Genomic DNA, 23655 nt, shown 5'->3' on the forward strand with positions numbered 1-23655 from the left:
GAGAATTCAGTTGGGAGTGAAGTTACAGCGTGCTGCAATCAGAGCCTCTAGACGACGTGTCATGGAATCAAAAAGGGTTGGCATATGCTGTTGGGCAACACACTGCTACGCGGTTTGCAGGCGCGTTAACAATGTATCGACAGTGGTTGCAGGAGGACCTGAATGAACAAGTTGCCGACCGACCATATCTGACATATGTCCGATGGCAACGTGTCAGGCGATCGTGCAGGCCAGTCAAGCAGTGGTACCCGTCGTTCTTCGATGAAGGTTTTCACATTCCTCACCGCTTGTGGCGTGTCATTGTGCCGATGAAATTCGCTGATGGAAAAACAAATCGCAACACCAAGAAAGAGTTGTGTGACATAAACGAAAGTTGGTTGGCGTGTTTCTACAGCTAAAAGATGATTTCAATTAAAATTTCGTGCTAGTAGCACCACAATGAGGATGCGAATCAGGTTTGCTTTAAATCACGCTGTAACGGCCGTGAGCGTTAGTTACCTTTGAGTTTGGACGTGATGAGTTAATGTTAGTCAAGAATACCTTTAGACGACAAAGACGCCGTTATCAAAAGCTCATTGAGTTAGAACGAAGTCCTGTAAGAGGGCTACGAGAGCCTGGATATTCCTTCTGCGACACTGCAGAGAGACTTGGCAGGAGTGTAGCCACTGTACATAATTGCAGGCAGCGGAGGTCACGAGAATCTATGTTCGCGAGGGAGCCGGCCTCTGTGGCCGAGCGGTTCTAGGCGCTTCAGTCTGGAACCGCGCTGCTGTTACTGTTGCATGTTCGAATCCTGCCTCGGGCATGGATGTGTGTGATGTCCTTAGGTTAGTTAGGTTTAAGTAGTTCTAAGTCTACGGGACTGATGACCTCAGATGTTAAGTCCCATAGTGCTCAGAGCCATTTGAACCGTTTTGTCGTGAAAGGGTCGGGCTCTCGACGAGCACGTGTGTGTACAGAGAAGGAAGGCCACCGTGTTCGCCCTATGGCTCTGGCGCATCGTACTGCAACTGCAGCAGCAATTAGAGAAGCAGTTGGCACCAGAGTGACAACGAACTGTTACTTCAAAGACAGCTCCGAGACAGCCGCCCTGTAGCGTCCATCCCATTGACGCCAAACCACCGCGGTATGCGACTTTAGTGGTGTCAAACGAGAGCTCATTCGAGGGCTGGGTGGAGGTCTGTTGTGTTTCCTGATGAAAGTTGGTGCTGTCTCGGTGCCAGTAATGGCGGTATGTTGGTTAGGAGGAGGCCAGTTAAGGGCCTGCAACCAGCCTGTCTGCGTCCTAGGTACACTGCATCCAGTTCTAGAGTTATGGTGCGGGGTGCGATTTCTTGTGACAGAAGGAGCACTCTCGTGGTTACCCCGCGATCCCTGACTTCAAAATTGTTCGTCAATCTGGTCATTCGACCTGTTGTGCTTCCATTCATGAACACCATTCCAGCGGATGTTTTCCAACAGGATAACGCTCACCCACATACAGCTCTTGTTTCTCAACATGTGCTACAGAGTGTCGACATGTTGCCATCTCCTGCTCGATCACCAAATCTGTCTCCAATCGAGCACATATGGGAGGACATCATCGGATGACAATTCTAGCGTCATCCACAACCAGCAATAACCGTCCCTGTATTTACCGACTAAGTGCAGCAGGCATGGAACTCCATCCCATAACTGGCTTCAAGCATCTGTACAACACAGTGCCTGCTTGCATTCAACATTCTGGCGGTTACACCGGTTATTAATGTACCAGAATTTCACGTTTATAATGAATTATTTGGTCTTACATTAACCTATGATCTTGCAGTGTTTTAATACTTAAATATGTTGCCTAGACAAATGTATTCCCTAAATTTCGTTACTCTACAATAGTTACATTTTGGTGTTCGATTTTTTTTCCGTCAGTGTATGACACGTGTCCTGCCTGCAAAAAAGGACAGTGCTTCGGGCTCTTAAAATCTCCCTGGTGTAGCGATTACTGTTGATATGGCTCTCAATATGTAAGAAGCGAGATCGCTTGTTGTCAGTGGCGCCCCAAAACATCAAACGTGGCGTTTGTTATGCCGCTCAACAATTCAATCTGTCCGATTACGTCCACTACGGTAGCGTGTAACACGTACGTGGCCATGACTAGAGGTTAAGTTGTAGCGTGACTCGTCCGAAAACATTTTTCCATTCAATAATGTGACGGCGTTCATGAGCTGATTGAGGCTTCGACGGTTTCTTGTCAATGGACGCAGGCGCATTGGCATGTGTCAGCAGGCGTTGGCGAACCGTCGACGCAAAAAGTTCCACACTCGTAACTGTAGTCTAACTTCGAGTCAAAACTGTTTAGTCAGTTACCGCCATGCAGAGATGATTTTGGTCATCCCACTCTGTGGTCCCATTGTGTAGTCCACTACCCACTTGTCTCTAAAATACGAGTCTTCTATCCACTGGTTCCCCACACGCATCACTATGGGACAGCGTGCCCTGTACGAGCCACAGTGTTGCGGTACAACAAACCTATTTCCTATAGACTTGTGGTCGGTAAACCATCGGCTCGCGAGCCACATACCAGTCTCCGCCTCTGTGAGAGTGGCTCTTTCACATAATTCCACGTATGCGGGAGCATGTACAGTGCTAAAGCTCTTTAATCGTCGCCAGTTTGAAGACTTGTTAATTGAAATGGAGAGTGAGTACGCAGATCTTGCCTGCATAACAAGATACGTTCGTCGTCAAGAGGAAACATTTCGCTTCGATATTAACAGGAAGGGTTTTTCCTTTAGAAGGGTGTTTCCTACACAGAACTAACGAACGATCAGTGGATCCAAAATTTTATTTCATGACACTTTACGTGTGATCTAAATTGGCTAAATCGCAAACTACAGGGGAAAGGAGAGAAAATTCTTCAACGTTAGAGGAAGGTATTTCTTTGCTCTAGGTTTTGAAAGAGAAATTTTTTCTAAGTCTGTTGAAAAATCTCTAAGAATGTAATTCTGGTATTGATATTTGCTGTTTCAAAACAATACTTTTAAATGGGGCCGGCTGGAGTGGCCGAGCGGTTCTAGGCGCTACAGTTTCGAACCGCGCGACCGCTACGGTCGCAGGTTCGAATCCTGCCTCGGGCATGGATGTGTGTGATGTCCTTACGTTAGTTAAGTTTAAGTAGTTCTAAGTTATAGGGGACTGATGACCACAGCAGTTAAGTCCCATAGTGCACAGAGCCATTTGAACCATTCTTTTAAAAAATGGGAATGAAGCTTGCCTCAGCAGGTTTCAGGAATTAAAAAACTGCAAAACGACGTTAGTCTTTGTTAAAACAAACAAAAATTTTGTCACTGTAACAAAATTAAAATTTTCTCCGTTTAATATTGGTAACTTCGAAATGAAATTGCTGGATTTAAAAAACAAAGAACTATGGAGCTCCAAATTTTAAGTCTGTGTGCTGATGTAGAAATATTGGAGGAAAAACAAATGTGAACTTTGTTCACAGTACAAGCGGTCTGCTTTGAAAGACCTGAAGCAGGAAGAAAGATATGTCGATTTTTAACGCCTGGAATAATATTCCTGACTTACATAATCAGCTGAAAAAATCCGGTTTTCCCTTCAGTTTTCGTGTCCGAGTCCACATATTATTCATACGAAATCATTTTCAAGCATGAACTTTACCAAGAGTAAACTGAGAAGTTGTTTTATTTATGAGAACCTGGAATGGTGTCTAAAATTAAAAACAACAACGTACAATACAAAGTTGTGGTGACTTCAATCTATCCTCGATATGCTGGAAAAATTATACGTTTAAAGCCGGCGGCAGGCATGAAACGTCGTCCGAAATTGTACTGAATGGTTTCTCAGAAAATTATTTTGAAAAATTAGTTCATGAGCCCACTCGGAGCGTAAATGGTTGCGAAAGAATACTTGATCACTTAGCAACAAATAATGCTGGACAAATTGCGAGTATCATGACGTATACAGGGATTAGCGACCACAAGGCAGTTGCTGCTAGGCTGAATACCGTAACATCCACAACCATCAAAAAGAAACACAAAAGTACATATATATTTAAAAAAGCTGATAAAAATGCTCTTAACGCCTTTTTAAGAGACAATCTCCACTCCTTCCGATCTGATCATGTAAACATAGAAAAGATGCGGAATGATTTCAAAGAGATAGTATCGACGGCAATTGGGAGATATATATCACTTAAATCAAAAGTGAAGGTATCGATCCTCCATGGCACACAAAACGGGTCAGATCGCTGTGGCAGAAGCAACGAAAAAAGCATGCCAAATTTAAAAGAACGCAAAATCCCCAAGATTGGCAAAGTTTTGCAAAAGTTCGAAATATAACGCGTACCTCAATGTGAGATGCTTTTAATAATTTCCACAACGAAACTCTGTCTCGGAATCTGGTAGAAAACCCAAATAGATTCTGGCCATACATAAAGCACATAAGTGGCAAGAACCAATCAATACCTTCACTGCGCGATAACAACGGTGAAATCTCTGATGACAGTGCCACTAAAGCGGAGTTACTAAACACGGTTTTCCGAAACTCCTTCAGCAAAGAAGACGAAGTAAATATTCCTGAATTCCAATCAAGAACAACTACCAAGATGAGAAACATAGAAGTAGATATCGTCGGTGTAGCAAAGCAGCTTAAATCACTTAAGGGGCTCCGGAAAGGCTCAAAATCATGAAAAGTTCAATTTTTACTTTTTTGCGTTTTCTGAATCTGCAGACTATTACCTTTTAATAGATATATAATTTATTCAATTCCGAAGACTACAACTATTTTTAAATTTTTTTTGAAATGTGTTCTACATGGGCGTGACCCACTGTGGCGCTGTTAAACTGCTGTCAAATGGTTATTATTAACGTCCGTGTTCATCAGGTACATTTTAGTGATGTGAGATAAAGTATGTGTTGTGGCTAAACTGTGATGGTTCAATATATATCGCTGGTGTGATTGTCGATTGTTTAATGTTTATTTACTCTGTCGTTATCTCGAAAATATTCGTAATTAATTCTGTTTCTTGAGTCTCTGTTTTGTTGAAGTATAATAATGAGTAAAAGTAAAGTTATTAGAAATCCTCTGAAGGCTTTTAAGAAAAGGAGAAATGTTGGAAAGCCAAAGGTATGTGTTATTAGTGTAAACAATAAAGACGATAACCAAGTGAGTGAACCTAACCTCTCAAGCACACCTGCCCATAGCAGTCAAAGTGGGAAAGAAAATACTTCACAGAAGAAGCTTGGTTCAATGAATGTTTTATGGGCGAATCGGATGTGAATGAAATATTTGATATGTCGGTTCTCAAAGGAATTTTTTCAAACTGTGTGAGATGTATTCATTGTAGTGAAGTTGGTCTGGAACTCTCCATAATAAAGCACGTAGGACTTGCTAGTGAAATACAACTGAAATGTGATAAGTGTTCATACATGACCACCTTTTGGAACAGTGTTGCAGTAACTGCAACTGAAGAAAATGGTAGCAAAATCTACGAACACAACAACGAGCGATGCTTGCTTTAGACAAGGAACGCCTTCGGGCTGCAGACAGGGCTGCAAAGAGTCTAGAAATACAAGCAAGAGTAAACAGGAGGAGGAACAAGAGGAAGCTGGAGGAGGAGTTTGCAGAGGATGAAGATAATCCATCCTATGGACCTGGAATGCACTAAAAAGTTAATCCAATCTTTGTCGCTCGATTCCCAAAACTTTTATTTTCTCATACTAATTACATGTTTTCTAAGGATCTTCCAAACATATTTGTTTAAAACTTTCAGTAAATGTTACACAGTACCTTCTGCGTAATTTAACACAGCCTTTTTCCAAAAAACTGTATATTTTTGAATATATAAATAAAAAATTGCAAAAAAAATGTTGTGAATTTTCATTACAATTGACAAAAAATCATCTTTAATAACTGAACTAAAATTTTGTAAAATCCCTGTGTTAAGTTGTAACCCATATTCCAATAAATAATCTGTAAAAAGTTCAACTTCCTACCTCAAATACTTTGTGAGGAAAGATGTAATTTATAAGCGTTATTTTAACATTGCAAGTATAGGGCGTTCCGGAGCCCCTCAATAAAGCCAAGGCTTCCGGTCCAGATTGTATACCAGTCACATTCCTCTCAGTGTATGCAGATAAAATAGCTCCATATTGAGCAATTACATACGAGGGCCGTTCAGAAAGTAACCTCCGGTTGATTTAAAAAAATACACCAAGTTAAATAAAAATATTTTAATATATACATCTTACAACTACATCTTTGCACTATTTTTCTACATAGTCTCCATAGCGATTGAGGCACTTATCGTATCTCTTCACAAGCTTTGAAATTCCTTCTGCATAAAAATCACCCGCTTGTGCCTGGAGCCAGCCTGTGACCGCATCTTTGAGCTCTTCGTCGTCATCAAACCGCTGTGACCCGAGCCATTTCTTCAAATGCATGAAGAGGTGATAATCACTTGGCGCCAGGTCTGGGCTGTGAGGTGGATGGTTGATAACGTCCCACTTGAAGGACTCGAAAAGGGCCGTTGTTCTGCGAGCAGAGTGAGGACGGGCGTTATCGTGCAAAAAAACGATACCGGAAGTCAGCATACCACGGCGTTTGTTCTGTATAGTCCGTCGTAACTTTTTTATTGTTTCACAGTACACGTCTTGATTAATGGTCGTACCACGTTCCATGAATTCAACCAACAACACCCCTTTGGCATCCCAAAACACCGTTGCCATCAGTTTTCTGGCAGAAAAATCTTGCGAGGCTTTTCTTGGTTTGGTAGGCGAATTTGAATGTGCCCACATCTTTGATTGTTCTTTTGTCTCAGGGTTCACGTACTTAATCCAGGTTTCGTCACCGGTCACGATTCTGTTTAACAATGGTTCTCCTTCGTCCTCATAACGTGACAGAAAGTCTAATGCAGATGCCATTCTTTGAGTTTTGTGGTGGTCGGTAAGAATTTTGGGCACCCATCGTGCACAGAACTTACGGTAACCCAATCTTGCTGTCACTATCTCGTACAAGAGAGTCTTAGAAATCTGTGGAAAACCAGTAGACAACTCCGACATTGAGAAACGTCGATTTTCACGAACTTTTGCATCAACTGTCTGAACGAGTTCGTCAGTCACCAATGATGGTCTACCACTCCTCTCTTCATCATGAACGTTTTCTCGTCCACTTTTAAATAAACGTACCCATTCACGGACAACTCCTTCACTCATAACTCTTGGTCCGTACACGGCACAAAGATCACGATGAATAGCTGCTGCAGAATATCCTTTGGCTGTAAAAAACCTTATGACAGCACGCACTTCACATTTGGCGGGGTTTTCTATTGCAGCACACATTTCAAACTGCCACAAAAACTAAACTAGCGCAGGTACGACGTTCACTCGACCACGGCTTGATGCCGATTGACCTGTTGAGTGCGTGAACGCACAGATGGCGTCGCTACTCCCTCCACAACCCGCACTGTGACCAATCGGAGATTACTTTCTGAACCGCCCTCGTACAACCAGTCTCTCTCAGAAAGATCCGTACCTAAATATTAGAAAATTGCTCAAGTCACACCAATACCCAAAAAGGGAAGTAGGAGTAATCAGCTGCATTACAGACCCATATCACTAACGTAGATTCGCAGTAGGATTTTATAACATACTGTATTCGAACATTATGAAGCCCCTCGAAGAAAGCGATTTATCGACACATAGTCAGCACGGATTCAGAAAACAATATTCTTGTGAAACACAGCTAACTCTTTATACTCATGAAGTAATGAGTGCTATCGACAGGGGATGTCAAATTGATTCCATATTTTTAGATTGCCAGAGGGCTTTCGACAGCGTTCCTCCCAAGCGTCTTCCAACCAAACTGCGTGCCCATGGAATATCGCCTCAATTGTGCGACTGGATTCGTGATTCCCTGTCAAAAAGGTCACAGTTCGTAGTAGCAGACGGAAAGTAATCGAGTAAAACAGAAGTAATATCCGGCGTTCCCCAAGGAAGTGTTATAGGGCCTCTATTGTTCCTGATCTATATTAAAGACGTAAGATACAATCTGAGTAACCCTCTTACATTGTTTGCAGATGATGCTGTCGTTTACCGGCTTGTAAAGTCATCAGATGACCAAAACGAATTGCAAAATGATTTCTGCATAGTGCGAAAAGTGGCAATTGATGCTGAATAAAGAAAAGTGTAAGTTATTCACATAAGTAGTAAAAGAAATCCGCTAAATTTCGATTACGCGATAAGTCACACAAATCTGAAGGCTGTAAATTCAACTAAGTACTTAGAGATTACAATTACAAATAACCTAAATTGTAACGATCACATAGATAATGTTGTGGGTAGAGCAAACCAAAGACTGCGATTCATTGGCAGAACACTTAGAAGGTGCAACAGGGGAGGCTGGTTACACTACGCTTGTCCGCTTTATTATGGAGTATTGTTGTGCTGTGTGGGATCCGCATCAGGTGGGACTGACGGATCACATCGAAAAAGTACAAAGAAGGGCACCTCGTTTTGTATTATCGCGAAGTAGGGGAGATATTGCCACAGACATGGTACGTGAATTGGAGTGGCAATCATTAAAACGAAGGCTTTTTTTCGTTGCGACTGATCTTCTCATGAAATTTCAATCACCAGTTTTCTCCTCCTATTGCGAAAACATTCTGTTGGCACCAACTTACATAAAGAAGTGATCATCACAATAAAGTAAGAGAAATCAGAGGTTGCACACAAATGTTTAAGAGCTCGTTTTTCCTGCGCGACATTCGAGAGTGGGACGGTAGAGAGACAGTACTGGCGAAGCAAGTGCAACGGGCGTGGATCTCCATCCAACCAACTGACCTCCGGAACCTGTACCGCCAGAATGTTGGTTACAAGAATGCACGTTTTGCATGCTTGCAACCAACATTCTGGCGGTTATACTGGCTATTCATGTACCAGCATTTCACATTTGCAGTGGCTATCTTGCGTTTATATTACTCTGTGATCTTGCAATGGCAATCACTTAAATATTTTAACTAGATAAATGTAATCCCGAAATTTCATCACTAGACGTTGATTATTTTTTTGTATTGTGATTTTTCCGTCATTGTTTTAGCTGGTACTCGTGGCTGTAATATTTTCTTTATTCACAACTGCAGTTTTGGCCTTTGCGCTATTCTAAAAATGATAATGCGTCGTGGAAGTCGCAGAGCTACTTGTGCCGTTGATATCGAAGTGAACGTCGATTACAATGGTGCATCAAAGCCAAAAGACAAACTGCGGTATAGCAGCGTATCCTGCAGGTAAACCATGGGCAGGCAGACAGGTGTCATAAATAATATCTTCCGAGTTACTTTAAGATTGACACTTGCGTCTGCACTTGCAATTGAGCTTGGGGATCAGGCAGGCCTGTTGTGTCTGCATCTGTGTTAATTACGGCGGAAGGACGGAAAGAACTAAAATTTGCTCGGCAGTGTAGAACTTGCACTGCTGCTGAGCTGCGACTGGTAGAATATTCGGACCACGAAAAATCTGCAATCATTGCTTCAAAAATCTTTTGCAGGGGGAAGAGGGTGGTGTTCATCGCATTTTCTACCGTCACGGAATCATGTGGAAGGCATTCTTGACGGAATGGTTTATAAATCTGTGTTCGTAGATCCACTTTGCGTATACTTAATGTCAGTCTTTAGCGGGAAGTCCTGTACCCTACAGCAAGGTATAACACCGTGTCAGAAGATTGGCTGTACCAGTAAATGGAGAGAAGAGCACGGCCGACACTTCTTAGTATTCCCTGTAGGCATTCAAAAGCCAAACGGACTCAACGCCCTGACCGCCAAAGCACAAATACCACGCTGATAGTGTGCTCATTTCTCGGAATCGGTACCGAAGGACGGCCTGTACATCAGTTTTCATGTAGTAAATCAATTATTTCTGGAAGACGTAGGGATGCTTTTGGCGTTCGCCGAAGAATGTTCAAAGTCTTCCAAAATAGATGATGACGTTAAAAGACTTATCATATTACAAAAGTGAAGCTCTTGCTAATATTACGCGTTCAAAGTCTAGACATATTTGGAAACGTTCCGTAACATACACTTGTATCCAACTGTTGGAAAAGAGGCATGTGAAAGCAATAAAAATGTTATCATGTTGTTGAATTTCGAATCCATTGTTGTCATTTTTTCCCTCCATGTTAACTAAATAAATATAGATTTCATTAATCCGCGTTCGACAGAAATTCCATCGTTGTTTGGGAACATGAAGTCCGAGAATGGTTGCAAATGGTCTCTAGATAGCCGAACTTAACCATTTCCAGTCAATGATCGGTTCATTTGGACAAGAGGACTTGGTCCATTCCATGTAAACACAGCCAACTCAATTATGGAGACACCACCAACTTGGACAGCGCCTTGTTAACAGCTTGGGTCCTTCGCTTTGTGGGGGTTGCACCACACTCGCACCCTACCATCAGCTCTTACCAACTGAAATCGGAACTCATCTGGTCAGGCCACGTTTTTCAGTCGTCTGGTGTCCAAACAATATGGTCACGAGCCCAGGGGAGGGGCTGCAGGCGTTGCCGTGCTGTTAGCAAAGGCTCTCGCGTCGGTCGTCTGCTGCCGTAGCCCATAAACGCAGAATTTCGCCGCATGCTCTGAAGGATACGTTCTTCGTACGTCCCACATACATTCCTGCGGTTCTTTCTTGTCTGTTAGTACTGACAACTCTACGCGATGCTGCTGCTCTCCGTCGTTAAGTGAAGGCCGTCGGCCACTGCATTCACCAGGTTGAGAGGTAATGCCTTAAATTCTTGGCACGCTCCCTGACAACTTCTGAAATGGAATGTCCCATGCGTCTAGCTCCATCTACCATTCCGCGTTCAAAGTCTATTAATTCCTCTCAACGGCCGTACTAATGTCGGAAACCATTTCACATGAATCAACTGAGTGCAAGTGCTTCGCCAGTGCACGCGGTACTTCCGCCATCTGTAAGAGTATACGAGGAGGTGCATATTGCTGTCCCATGACTTTTGTCACGTCAGTGTATAATGGCTGGGTACCTCTTGGAGGGTTTGAACTGTGTATAATGAGGGTATTTTTTCAATGTTTAGTGTAGTACTTTCTGTATTCACTAGAAACCATTTATCAGTATAATACATGAAAGATATACTATATGGAAAAACAATTTTATGAAGACACTGTTGTTTCTGTTGTGGTCTTCAGTCTAGAGACTGGTTTGATGCAGCTCTCCATGCTACTCTATCCTGTGCAAGCTCTTCATCTCCGAGTACCTACTGCAACCTACATCCTTCATCTCTTGGTCTCCCTCTACGATTTTTACCCTCCACGCTGCCCTCCAATACTAACTTGGTGATCCCTTGATGCCTCAGAACATGTCCTACCAACTGATCTCTTCTTATAGTCAAGTTGTGCCACAAATTCCTCTTCTCTCCAGTTCTGTTTAGTACCTCCTCATTAGTTATGTGATCTACCCATCTAATCATCAGCATTCTTCTGTAGCACCACATTTCGAAAGCTTCTATTCTCTTCTTGTCTAAACTATTTATCGTCCAGGTTTCACATCCACACATGGCTACACTCCACACAAATACTTTTATAAAAGTCTCCCTGACACTTAAATCTAGACTCGATGTCAATAAATTTCTCTTCTCCAGAAACGCTTTTCTTGCCATTGCCAGTCTACATTTTATATCGTCTCTACCTCGAACATCATCAGTTATTTTGCTCCCTAAATAGCAAAACTCATTTACTACTTTAAGCGTCTCATTTCCTAATCTAATTCCCTCAGCATCAACTGATTTAATTATACTACATTCCATTATCCTCGTTTTGCTTTTGTTGATGTTCATCTTATATCCCCCTTTGAAGACACTATAATACATGAATAACGGTGACTCACAAAGCAGCCGGCCATGTGGCCGAGCGGTTCTAGGCGCTTCAGTCCGGAACCGCGCTGCTGCTACGGTCGCAGGTTCGAATCCTGCCTCGGGCATGGATGCGTGTGAAGTCCCATAGTGCTCAGAGCCATTTTACTGACAAAGACGTAACATTGCCACGCATAATCCCTGAAAGTTAAGATGATGACGATGATGATGAAAATATTCTGAAACTATACTTGATTTCCAGAATGAATTTTGCTCCCTGCGGCGGACTCGGAGTTGATCTGAAACTTTTTGGGCTTTATTTGTTTTAACCGCAATGTTCATACGATCTGCAGAGAAAAGTAAATCAACATCTTCTAAAGATCATCAATATACATAAGAAAAGTTTGAGTTCTAAGATGCAACCATGTGGAGCACTACACGTAAATATGTGACTGATAGACTAGTACAAGCTTATTTCCTGCTGACACTCTGTTTCCGATAAGATACCAGTTCGCAGAATTTTTGTGACGCCATAACATTCTGATGTACTTATAAGGCTGTGAATTATGCATCTGGAGCAATTTTTCTCCCTTCTGTATGCTGCACTGTTGTAGAAAACTGTCATGCCCAGAACTGTGAGAGCGTTACGCTTGCTAATTTGTACTGACTAAGCGCGAAATCGGGAAGAGAGACTTCAAGGACAGATCGAGGAGATACATTCATTACGGAAATTCATGGTTGGCGAGCGGAGGAGAAATCGCTAAGCGCGAGGAAACTGCAGGCTTCTCAGTATCAAGGGACGCTGATTTACGATGCCATTTACGCGATCTCGTACACTGCCTCTAATTGGAGCCGGTATAAAGGTTATTAATTTGCCGCCATTATCGAGTATGTCTCCTTTATTCGAACGCCTACTGCTGCTCAGCAGAGCTACGATACGGCGACTGGAAAACCGCAGATTACACTCTCCCACTAACAGTTGCGCTAAATCAGGGAAGTTGTAGCTGTAATATCTCGTACAGCAATGATTTCTGCTGACTGTTACAGTCGTCTCTTAGCGAGTAGACGTATAAACGGCGCTGTGGGTACGCGAGTTCCGCATATTCTTGATGGACGAAAACCGTTGGCGTCGAGCTGTACTGCGCCTCCAATTAGGCAGCACGACACGTCCAGTTTTTATGACCGTTCCTTTCATAGAATCACGTAGTCCCATATTTTGTTGGAATACATTACGCGTAGAGAGAAAAGTTGCAATAGTTTTTGCGGAATGTCAACTTTTTTTCTAAAGAAATTATGCAGGTTGATCAATTTCAGTTAAAAGATTGTGTTTTTGACAGTCTTTAGTCTTTGTGAGCATTGTCAACAAAGTTTAAATCTTCTCATTGAAATCGTCGGGGCATTCATGGCCACTTAGTAACAGAGCGTCAGACGGCATGCGTTTCATGTTACTCATTTAACGTATATTTAAACAAGCTTTTGACGTTTCACCAACAAGAGCAGCGGTATCCCCAAATTATAGTCAGAAACAAGCTAAATCTTTCTCCTACAATGAGCACAATGAATACATAGTTATATTTAGCGTTAAACGTGTCTCGCCTGCGTTACGCAAGAGAGAGTTCGGTGAAGGCGTAGCAGTGTGAAGAAATGATTCATGTATCCCAGTTGGCCTTTCCCATCTCAACCAAGATATGAAGAGTTTCAGACGTCAGCCAGGTTGGCCGAGCGGTTAAGGCGCCAGACTTAAGTTCTGGTTCCCGAGAGGGAGCGTGGGTTCGAACCCCACACCTGGCAAAATTTTAATAATATAGTGGACAAAAGATTCAAAGAAGAATTGCGTAATAGAAACTAAATTATGCATGGAACGCTAGTAGATGTCAAAATTGGGTGACTTGAAGGCGAAGGATGAACTGAAATCTTTATAGCGAGCAGGGCACAGTGGTAACAAACAATAAAGGCTAAGCTGAATCTACAGTTCAAGAATTTCAACCACCGACATGGCATTCTTGGGAAACGATCTAGTTAGGTTATTGTCATAGATTGCATAACTTACATTCCTAATATCTCGAGTGTTATATGAATTTTGATGAATTATAAAACACTTACCAGAGGCTGCATACCACCATTGGAAGAACTCTGATTGGGAAAGAAGAAGAGAGACTCAAATGAAAGTTTACGAGATGATGGTAGTTTCTACATTGTTTTAAATGTTAGACGGATCGACCCAAAGAAGAAAGATGTTAAGAAAACACAAAAATCTGCAATGAGATCTCTCAGGTCATTAAAACAAAAAAATAAGAAATTATTCCATAAGAACTAGGCGTGTTATTGGAACAGAAAGAAACAATACGAAACGAGGTTTAGTGGAAAGAAAAACTTCTGTGATTGTCGGGGACAAGGCTTCCAAAGCAATTCCACGTTACATTTCCTCAGGAAGAAGATTTGTACAAGGACTATATGGTGAAACCCATCCTAAACTTGGTAAGTAATAGTAATGATTATGGTAATGATAATAACCAGCAGCAGACCTTCGAAAAAGAAAATTAAAATTTTATAGTTGTATCCATAGACTGCCAACAAGACTTTTCCACAAACTTTGAAAATGTATGGAAAAATAAGCACTGAGTTCAGCAAGTCAAAAAAGATCTTCAAAGAGCTCAGATAAAGTCATTGTAGTGTCTGGTGTCTATCGTATTCCTTGCAGTTGCGGCATGTCATATATTGGTCAGACAATCAGGACTGTGGAAGACCGGTACACTGAACATAAGCGTCACACACGCTCACAACAGCCGAGCAAATCCGCTATTGCAGAACGTTGCCTTGACACCAGTCATCCTATGGAATACAACAACACGGAGATTTTGGCTTGCACGTCCAGCTACTGGGATAGTGTCATTAAGGAAGCTGTTGAAATCAAACTGTCAAGCAATCTTATAAACAGAGATGGTGGATTTTGTCTAAATGCTGCTTGGAATCCGGCTCTGTCTCTCATCAAAAAACAGAGGGACATAATTAGGGCTACCTCACGTGTTGATTAATAGTCACTATCGATATTTCTGATGTTGGTTATCTTTGTTTGTGTGCTGACTTTACGGTTACTTGTTCTGTGTGGTATCTTCTTTGTTTCTCCTCTTTGACCCGAGGTATTAAATTCCCTTGTACACTGCTTCCTCCTTGCAGTTGTGCCTTGAGAATGGCAGGGTGTGCTCCTGCCGAAATATCGGCGGTGGTCGACGACGTCACCCGCCAGCAAACCCGTAAATTATTTGAACATTCAATTCGCCGGGAAAAGTTAAGGTCTCACATTGTTCCTCTTTTGTTAAACACCTCCCACAGATTCTCTGTGTTTCCAAACTACTGTAACAAATACACTGTGCAAAAAAACCTTACCACTTTTTAGGATCCTTGTAATTGTCTCCTATGTGAAAAAAAGGACACAACTCAGAAGTTCGTGTGAGGCGGGTTAATGATATCACATGGCATCAGATTTCACAACTACTATGCGCAAGGCCATCGTTGGCGTTTCACACAATGGCAAGGTCATCACACTCCCCTCTTATTGACATTTCACGCCCTCTTTTGACGCCTTTGCGATGGAGGTCAGAATCGCAACACACAACGTTGGAAACATACGGTTTTCTTGTGGGTGGCGGAGGAAAACGTTTCAGACCCACCGCCTCTCAGAATCGACACGTAAAACCCTCAGGAGGTGGCACAAAGAGTGTCAGTGAAACCACGAATTATCTTCGGGCGTTGATTCCCATACTTTTTGTGGTTGAAAACGGCAGTTTGCAGTGCAGTGAGCAACAGGACTACGTTCTTGACAACGTTCGATTGCCGACCCCCCCCTCCGCCCCTCCACGATTCAACCCTACTCTAAGGACGTAGAAGGGCTACAACTTCATTGAACGTGATCTGACCCCTTTGGAGTGTAATACGACCGCAATTTTTGTGCTGGTATACATGGTAGAATCACTAGGGATCGTTCGGAACCATTCGACGAAAACTGATCATCATCCAAGCGGCATAGGATATTTATGGTTTTTGAACCCTCCTGATTAGCGCCCTCTTGTGGCGTGATCACAGAGGAGTACAAAAATGGGATGTGCATCAGTAAAACGGCAAGGGGTCGTTCTAAGACCCTGCTGGTATACATGGTAGAATCACTAGGGATCGTTCGGAACCATTCGACGAAAACTGATCATCATCCAAGCGGCATAGGATATTTATGGTTTTTCAACCCTCCTGATTCGCGCCCTCTTGTGGCGTGATCACAGAGGAGTACAAAAATGGGATGTGCATCAGTAAAACGGCAAGGGGTCGTTCTAAGACCCCCAATTTGGCGACATCCTCACTGGCACCCACCTAACTTTGTTGAGCTCGTTAAAAACGTACTTGCCAGAGTCTTAAACACCCATTCAGCGGAGCTGTTCCTCGCACCGGAGAGCAAGCAACACCACCTTAGGGGTGTCAAATGGGTTGCCCAACCAGGAGTTTCTAGAGGGACCCCTTCCCGCTTTGTTCACGCACATGTCAGTGGTGCACCCGTTCCATAATCACGCCGCAGGAGAGCTGAAAACCATAAACACCATATGCTGCTTTGGATGACTTTCAAAGTTCGTCGAATGGCTTTGAACGATCCCTAGAATAGTGATTCCACCATGTATACCAGCGCAAAAATTGCAGTCGCACTAAATTCAAAAGGTGTCATATCACATGCAATGGGGGCTGCAACCCTACATTGTCCTTAGTGCAGGGTCGAATCGTCTGGGGGACGGGGGGGGGGGGGGGGGGGGGAAGCGTTTCCAGTTGTCGAACGTTGTCAGGAACTTAGTTCTGTCGCTCATCGCACTGGGATATTTCGTTCTCGACCGCGAAGTGTGTGGGAAAGAAGGTCCCATGGGAGAAGGTGTTTCCATTGCTGTCCTTTATGCTTTTCCGTGTCCATTCTGTCTGAAACGTTTTCCTCGGGCACACACAAGAAAACAGCGTGATTTCAACGCCGTGTGTCGCAGTTCAGACACCCATCGCAGAGGGTGACATGGCTTTGGGCATAATTCTGGTGAAATTTGGTGCCAATGTGACATCATTAACCCACCTTACACCTCACATGAGCTTCTGAGCTATGACCACCTTTTTTTTTTTTTTTTTTGAATTTGTGTGGACACAATGGTGTCTTGAGCCGTCGCCGAGCTCGAGGATGACGTCACAGAGCGCCCTGCTTTTGCACCATTACAGAGGTAGATTGCAGACACCTTTGAGACAAATTTCAAACTTATGCGTCGTAATGGGAAACAATTACGGGGTTTAGAAAAGCTGTGTATGACTGTAATGCTTCTCAGATCTCTTGTGTCCGCTTTAAGCAGGAGAAACATGAGACATTTGTTTGCTGTACAAACCTACCGGTCAAACAGAGGAACTTCCCTAAATCTCCTCCGAACGGTAATAGTGTACAGTCAAACATAAGCGGATTGTTTGCATCATGTCAGCTGCCGAAAGTCAGTAGTTCTTTTTAAGCTTCTAAACGAAGAGTGATGTATAATGTGATTTTCTGTTGGGTAGATGATAATCTTTCAGGCTTTAAACCGTATCCTCTGTGACTTAAGACTGAATTTCCATATATTTCACATTAAGCTTTGCCGCCGCAGCGTACGCTCTTCCGTATTCGCAAATTACTGCCGAATCCTCAGTAGCTGGTGTCACAGGTTTTTACCCGCGCTGGCCGTTGCAGCTAAAATACCAATTGATTTATAAGGCAAATTTGGTAACATTAGGAACTGTCTCTGAGGCTTTAAACAAAACCCAAAAACGCCTGCAAGTATTCTGAAAGAGCTACATTTATTTCCAAATAATATGCAGCAAACATCAAAGATGCGTCAAAGACGTCTGTCATGGGAAGCTCCCATAACAAAATTATATACTCACACCTAGGGTAATGTTTCGCGCATGCGGAAAATGGTAATTCGGATTCCACCTGTAACTAAAGGTTTCCCGCGTTAAGTGAATATGTAAGCCAGTTCTCAGAACGGATAGCGCGAAGGGCACACCATGCTTGCGTAAACTCTGCGATGTTCAAACAGCTACGGACCAACGACTGATTTACGTAATGTTTTTTCTTCGGTATCTGCATTAGACAAAAAACGATAAAAAAGAAAAATCTGAAAACTAAAAAGTCGCATCTCTACAGAAACAATATTTTGGAAATGTTATACTATAAAGAAAATTACCTCTGGGAAACCCAAAAATTAACATTCTGAAAAAGTACAGCAGAAGGTAAGTATTGTAATTCGCTACGTGCTCGGTCAGCTGACAGCAATGTTTATTTGTATATGCCATATCAGTGTTAGTTTACGGTGGGGGGGGGGGGGGGGGGGGGGGGTGAGTCTGAAGTATTTTCGTCGCTTAGTTAACCGTGAAAGGTGTTACGCGCTCCATAGTCTAATTCTACAATAGAACTTGTAGACAGATACTTCAGAGAACAGTTGGATAACAGCTTAATATTACAGCGGGAAGCAGATTCTGAGCTACTATGGAGGTTGTTCTACACTTTATTTTACGAAAGAAAGTAATCTGGTACTGACTGTTCATATTAATCAGCATTGAGAAAATCTTAAAGTATTAATTAATGATAGCATATGAACTGTACCCACTCTAATTTCTATATATGATGCTTTGAGGACTATGACCCATATTTACACCAGATCCTTGCAACAAAATACCCTGTTTTTCTTATTATAGGGGCAGCTACATTACAAAAAATGCCAACGCAGTACAGATGGATATGACAGCTGAGGCAAATGCTTTTATCATCTACAATCGTAAATTAACTACACCATCAATTACTATAAAAAATAAAGGCAAAAATATTTAGTAATATGTTCTTCCACGATCCGGTCTCAGGGTGGTGTATAACGATTATGTATTTGTGATGAAGAGTACTGCTTTGGATTTGAAATCAGTGGCAATAACCATATTGAAATAACCATGTTATATTCTTCACACGCTCCATACGCGAATGGAACAGGAAGAAATCCTAATAGCTGGTACAACGGGACGTACTATGTGCCATGCACCTCACGGTGGTCTGCAGAGTTTAGGATGCGGATATAACCGAAAGAATTTCAGAGGTAATCTTTCATGCTGATGCGTTCTTATAAGTCTAACGTAAGTAACGTGCAATAATCGTCCATTTAAAACTGCCATCATTATTAACCACACAATCAGGAATAAGGGAATGAAGTTAAAATATAGGGCTCAGCCGGGATTTGAACCCGGGACCTCCTGCACCCAAAGCAGGAATCATACCCCTAGACCACTGAGCCACTCGAAGTGTTATGTGTCATATATACATGACATCTGGAGTTGGATTTCTGTTGCTTTATTCTTTTTGTTTCTTCTTTGTCTTCTTAATTCATTAGCTCTAACGTATATGTATACATCTGCGGACGGAAGCACGTCAAATGTTTATTTTTAGTTACGCTCCTCTGAGTCTTGTGCATCTAAAAACCTCAAGAAGTTTAAAAACTTCCATGCATTTGACACCTTAAAATAGTACCAAGTCGCCGGATGCAGAAGACAAAAATAACTGCAAATGTTTCAACGGCCCGGTCATGTAGTTTGCGTTACACCTGTCGTTTTAGGATAGGAAGTGTCTGCACAGGATACGTCTCTGCTTAGTTTTCTTCATCAAAAACACAAAAATGCTTGTTGAAGCTATTCGGAACACCTCCTCCTTAACGATAAAGACTCTTTGTTTCTAATAGTGAGGCATACATTCAGAATTCTACGTTCTTTTTTTTGGTTATTGTTCTCATTTTGTTCGATTTGTTCGTTGCATTTGTTCGGTGCGGATGTCCCATGACACCCGTTCAAGTTCAGTGTTGATCTGTTGACTCAGCTTTTTTTTTTTTATTACAGAGGGCAACTAATCCTCTAACAGAACACGCTGAGCTACCGTGCCGGCTCGTTCCGTAGACCCAGTGGCATTTCTTCGCAGAAGATAGCCGACTTCCATACGGTTTGTTCTGCAGTCTCTCCCTTGAGAGGGGCAGAACACACACATGGGGAACCTACTGCACGTTGGTGCCTTAACGTAGTTTCAGGTTATTCTGTTTTGTTTCTATTTATCTGAGATGGATGGAATTGTTTTTATAAGTAGATGGGCATTCTATTTCGTAAAGGGTGAATGGCCTTTCACAGAATGATGCACATATTTTAACACTAAGAGGTTTTTGTACTCAAATAAATGTTATATATAATTATAAACTATATAAAAAAGATAATCCAACGGCAATAGAAACTTTTTTTAAACCTCATTAAGGAACAAGATAGCAGGATGTTTGTAGTGCTGACAACATAGATGTCGAACACAATGCTTTCCTTAACAAATTTCTCAAGCTCTTTGAAAGATCCTTCCTTAGGACATTCAAAATAGGGTACTAGCAGTAAAAGGCAGCCTGACTAGAGGGATAAGAGTATCATGTAGAACAAATTGGGAATTATATCAAAACGTCAGAAGTAGTCACACTCGAACAACAGTAGCACATTACAAACAGTACTGTAAGGTGCTTAACAATGTTACTAGGAAGGCAAATAGTGTTTGGTACGCAAAAGAATATTTAATTCGCATGATAAAATTAAAACCATATGGTCAGTCGTGAAGGAAGTGTGTGGTCAGCAGCATAAGGTCAAGGATATAAAGTCAGCATGTGGTGAAAATGTTTCTTTTACTGATAAGTCGGATATATGTACTGAACCTAGCCAGTGAATTAAATAAAAATTTAGTTTCTACAGGGAATCGTATAAGTATCTTGGAAAATGGCTTACCGAGACTGATATAAGAAATACTCCTCCTTGATACTGACAAGGGGGAGGCTGAGTCAACAATGAAATCACTGAAGACTAAGGACACTCATGGATATTGTGGAGAATTTTAGTTGAATACTTACGTGCTGTGCTTGGTATGTTAGCCCAGTACTTAGCAATATTTGTAATTTTTCCTATAGGAATAGTCAGTTTCCTGAACGATTAAAGTACTCAGTAGTAAAACGTCTTTATAAAAAGGGAGAAAGGGATATGTAGACAACTTAGACCTATTTCTATGCCATCACTGTTTGATGAAATTATTGAAATGGCTGTGTATGTAAGGATAATTGATTATTTCATTTCACACAATTTGCTGTCAAATGTACAGTTTGGTTTTAGAAGTGTTTTAACAACTGAAAATGCTATATTCGCTTTTTTCTGCGAGGTACTTAATGGATTAAGTAAAAGGTTTCGAACGCAAGGCATCATTTTATTAAGGCGTTTGGTTGTGTTGATCACAAAATATTGCTCCAGAAATTGGACCATGATGGAATACGTGGCGTAGTTCACAATTGATTCACCTCTTACTTTAAGAACAGTTAGCAAAAAGGTTGTTCTCCACAGTATTGGGAATGGCTATAATGTGGGGTTCGAGTGTAGCACGGTATTCCTGTGTGTGTGTGTGTGTGTGTGTGTGTGTGTTTGAGAGAGAGAGAGAGAGAGAGAGAGAGAGAGAGAGAGAGAGAGAAGAGAGAGAGGAGAGAGATAGAGAGGGAGAGAGAGAGAGAGAGATCTGTATTCTACTAGCAGAGATCTGCATTCTACTACACGGGTGAGTCTAAAGTACTTCTGTTTGAAGATGACAGTAGATTGGTAGTAAAGGATGTTGCATGCAACACCATGGCACTGTTTCAAATAGTGCTATTCAAGACGTAAGTTCACGGCTCCTAGAAAATAAACTAAATCACAGTATGACTCAGTTTTAACAATTTCTAATACACAATTCAACTAAACCTGACGTTCTAATTACACAGAATGGATATATAATCAGTGAGACTGAACAGTTCAAATTTCTATGTGTTCAGGTAGATAGTAAACTGTCATGGAAAAACCCATGTTCAGAATCTTGTTCAAAGACTTAATGCTACCATTTTTACTTTAAGAATAACATCTGAAGTAAGTGACAGTTCGACACAAAAATAGAATACTTCGCTTATTTTCATTCCCTAATGACGTATGGTATTATATTTTGGGGTAACTCTTCTCATTCTCAGAGAGTATTTTTGGCCCAGAAACGGGCGGTTCGTGCAATAACTGGCGTTAAGTTCGCGAAGCTTTTGTCGAGCCTTGTTTATTAGTCTGGGTATTCTGACATTGGTCTCTCGATATATACATTCTTTAATGTCGTTTCTTGTTATCAATATCACCTTGTTCCCAAGAACTAGCAGCTTTCACTCGACTCATGTGCAGAAAGATGTGCAGTATACTGCTGCGTCCATTTTCAGTAAGCTACCACAAGAATTAAAGCAGTAATCCATGCGCTTTCAAACTGACGAGTTTCCTCTTGGGTCACTCCTCCTACTCTGTCGACGAGTTCCTTGAAAAATTAAACTAATTCCTATGTTACTTTGTTGATTGCGTTCATATAAACTTATAGCTTGTCTTTTTAGGATTCATAAACATTTTATTTTATCTATTAGTACTTTTCTGTTGTAATTTCATGTACTGACACGTTTCATGACCTTGGAGATTTGCTCCTCAATTTGGTCCTGCGGAACTAGACGTGTAAAGTAAAAATAAATAAATAAATAAATAAATAAAAATAAAAAAGAATGTAACAGGTGAGATTTTTGGGGGGAGGAGGGTGGCGAGCACCACCACCACCACCACCACCAACAACAACAACAACACAACACCTTACAGCCAGGTGTAATGTCGGGTTCGATACGCAGGGCGTATCTACGCCGACACTATGTAGGTAGGACAAGTATTGCACTTGCACAGTATACCTACGAAACAATATGAGGCCTAAAGGAAGTCGTATTGAGTACGTCACTGCCTTGTTTCTACCTGAGAAACATGTGAATACCGAGCGACGCGTCATTATTTTGAACAAACAAGAAATTTTCAGAGGCAAACATCATTTCAATTGCTATGGAAAAAAAATTGGAACCAACGAAGAACTGAACGTTGGATATCTGAAATCTAATGTTACACTTCACTCGCATTTTTTCCCAATCTGAATATTTTTTCATTCGGTTCTTCTTAATTTCAATAGAAAAGAAGAAAGAAATACGAGTATAAAGGGTTTCATTAAGAGAAAATTAAGAATACAGTTTGGAGGGTTTCATTAAGAGAATTGGAAAAATACTGATGCAATTATAGAAATTGTACGAAGTGAATGCCGTTCAAAGTGTAATGCGAAACAGAGATGATGACAGGTACTGTAACCCAAATGTGAGCTGCCAGCTACTGCTGATTTATCGCTTTTGTCCCTAAATAGAGATAGATAGATAGAGAGAGAGAGAGAGAGAGAGAGAGAGAGCGAGAGAGATAGCTACCCTGAAGATTCTAGAGCTTCGTGCAATACGGAGGATACGTTTGCTTAGTCATGATTTACACGATCAGATAACGTCTGGCCCCATATTTTCATTGTTTACACTACATAAGACAATTACTGCCCATTTCACAAATAACGACTTGGAACGCTATGTTCAACAATTTGCACGGTGAGGAAGTAATTACCGTCTAGTTATCTGTATTCTCATTGTCCATCTGGCGCCACAGACCTTAATTCCAGTTTCAGCGGACTCAGTCATATCGACTACACTGAAGCAGCTCATGTTCGCCGCCCGATTGCTCTTGGCCAGATCCATGAACCCTAATCGTGTAGCTTAGTGCTCTGTATAAACTATGAGTCTGGAAGCCAGTGGTGCTGTTTTTCGCACCTAGTAACATTATGTTCCTTAATGAAGTATGAATTACATTGTGGACTATCATCGC

At 41.7% G+C, this 23655-nt stretch overlaps 1 protein-coding gene and 2 non-coding genes across 3 annotated transcripts in view; 1 reads left to right on the forward strand and 2 right to left on the reverse strand.

Moving 5' to 3' along the window:
• The window catches only part of LOC124796726, a 1132495-nt gene that overhangs the window by 184281 nt on the left and 924559 nt on the right, over nt 1-23655 (reverse strand). The gene's annotated exons all lie outside the window — the stretch shown is intronic.
• On the forward strand, nt 13559-13641 carry Trnal-uaa. Its single transcript has one exon. It is a non-coding gene; the product is annotated as a tRNA-Leu (tRNA).
• Nucleotides 19098-19169, reverse strand: Trnap-ugg. The gene has a single exon. It is a non-coding gene; the product is annotated as a tRNA-Pro (tRNA).

This window comes from Schistocerca piceifrons, chromosome 1, assembly GCF_021461385.2.
Source record: "Schistocerca piceifrons isolate TAMUIC-IGC-003096 chromosome 1, iqSchPice1.1, whole genome shotgun sequence".
NCBI classification, from domain to species: Eukaryota; Metazoa; Arthropoda; class Insecta; order Orthoptera; family Acrididae; genus Schistocerca; species Schistocerca piceifrons.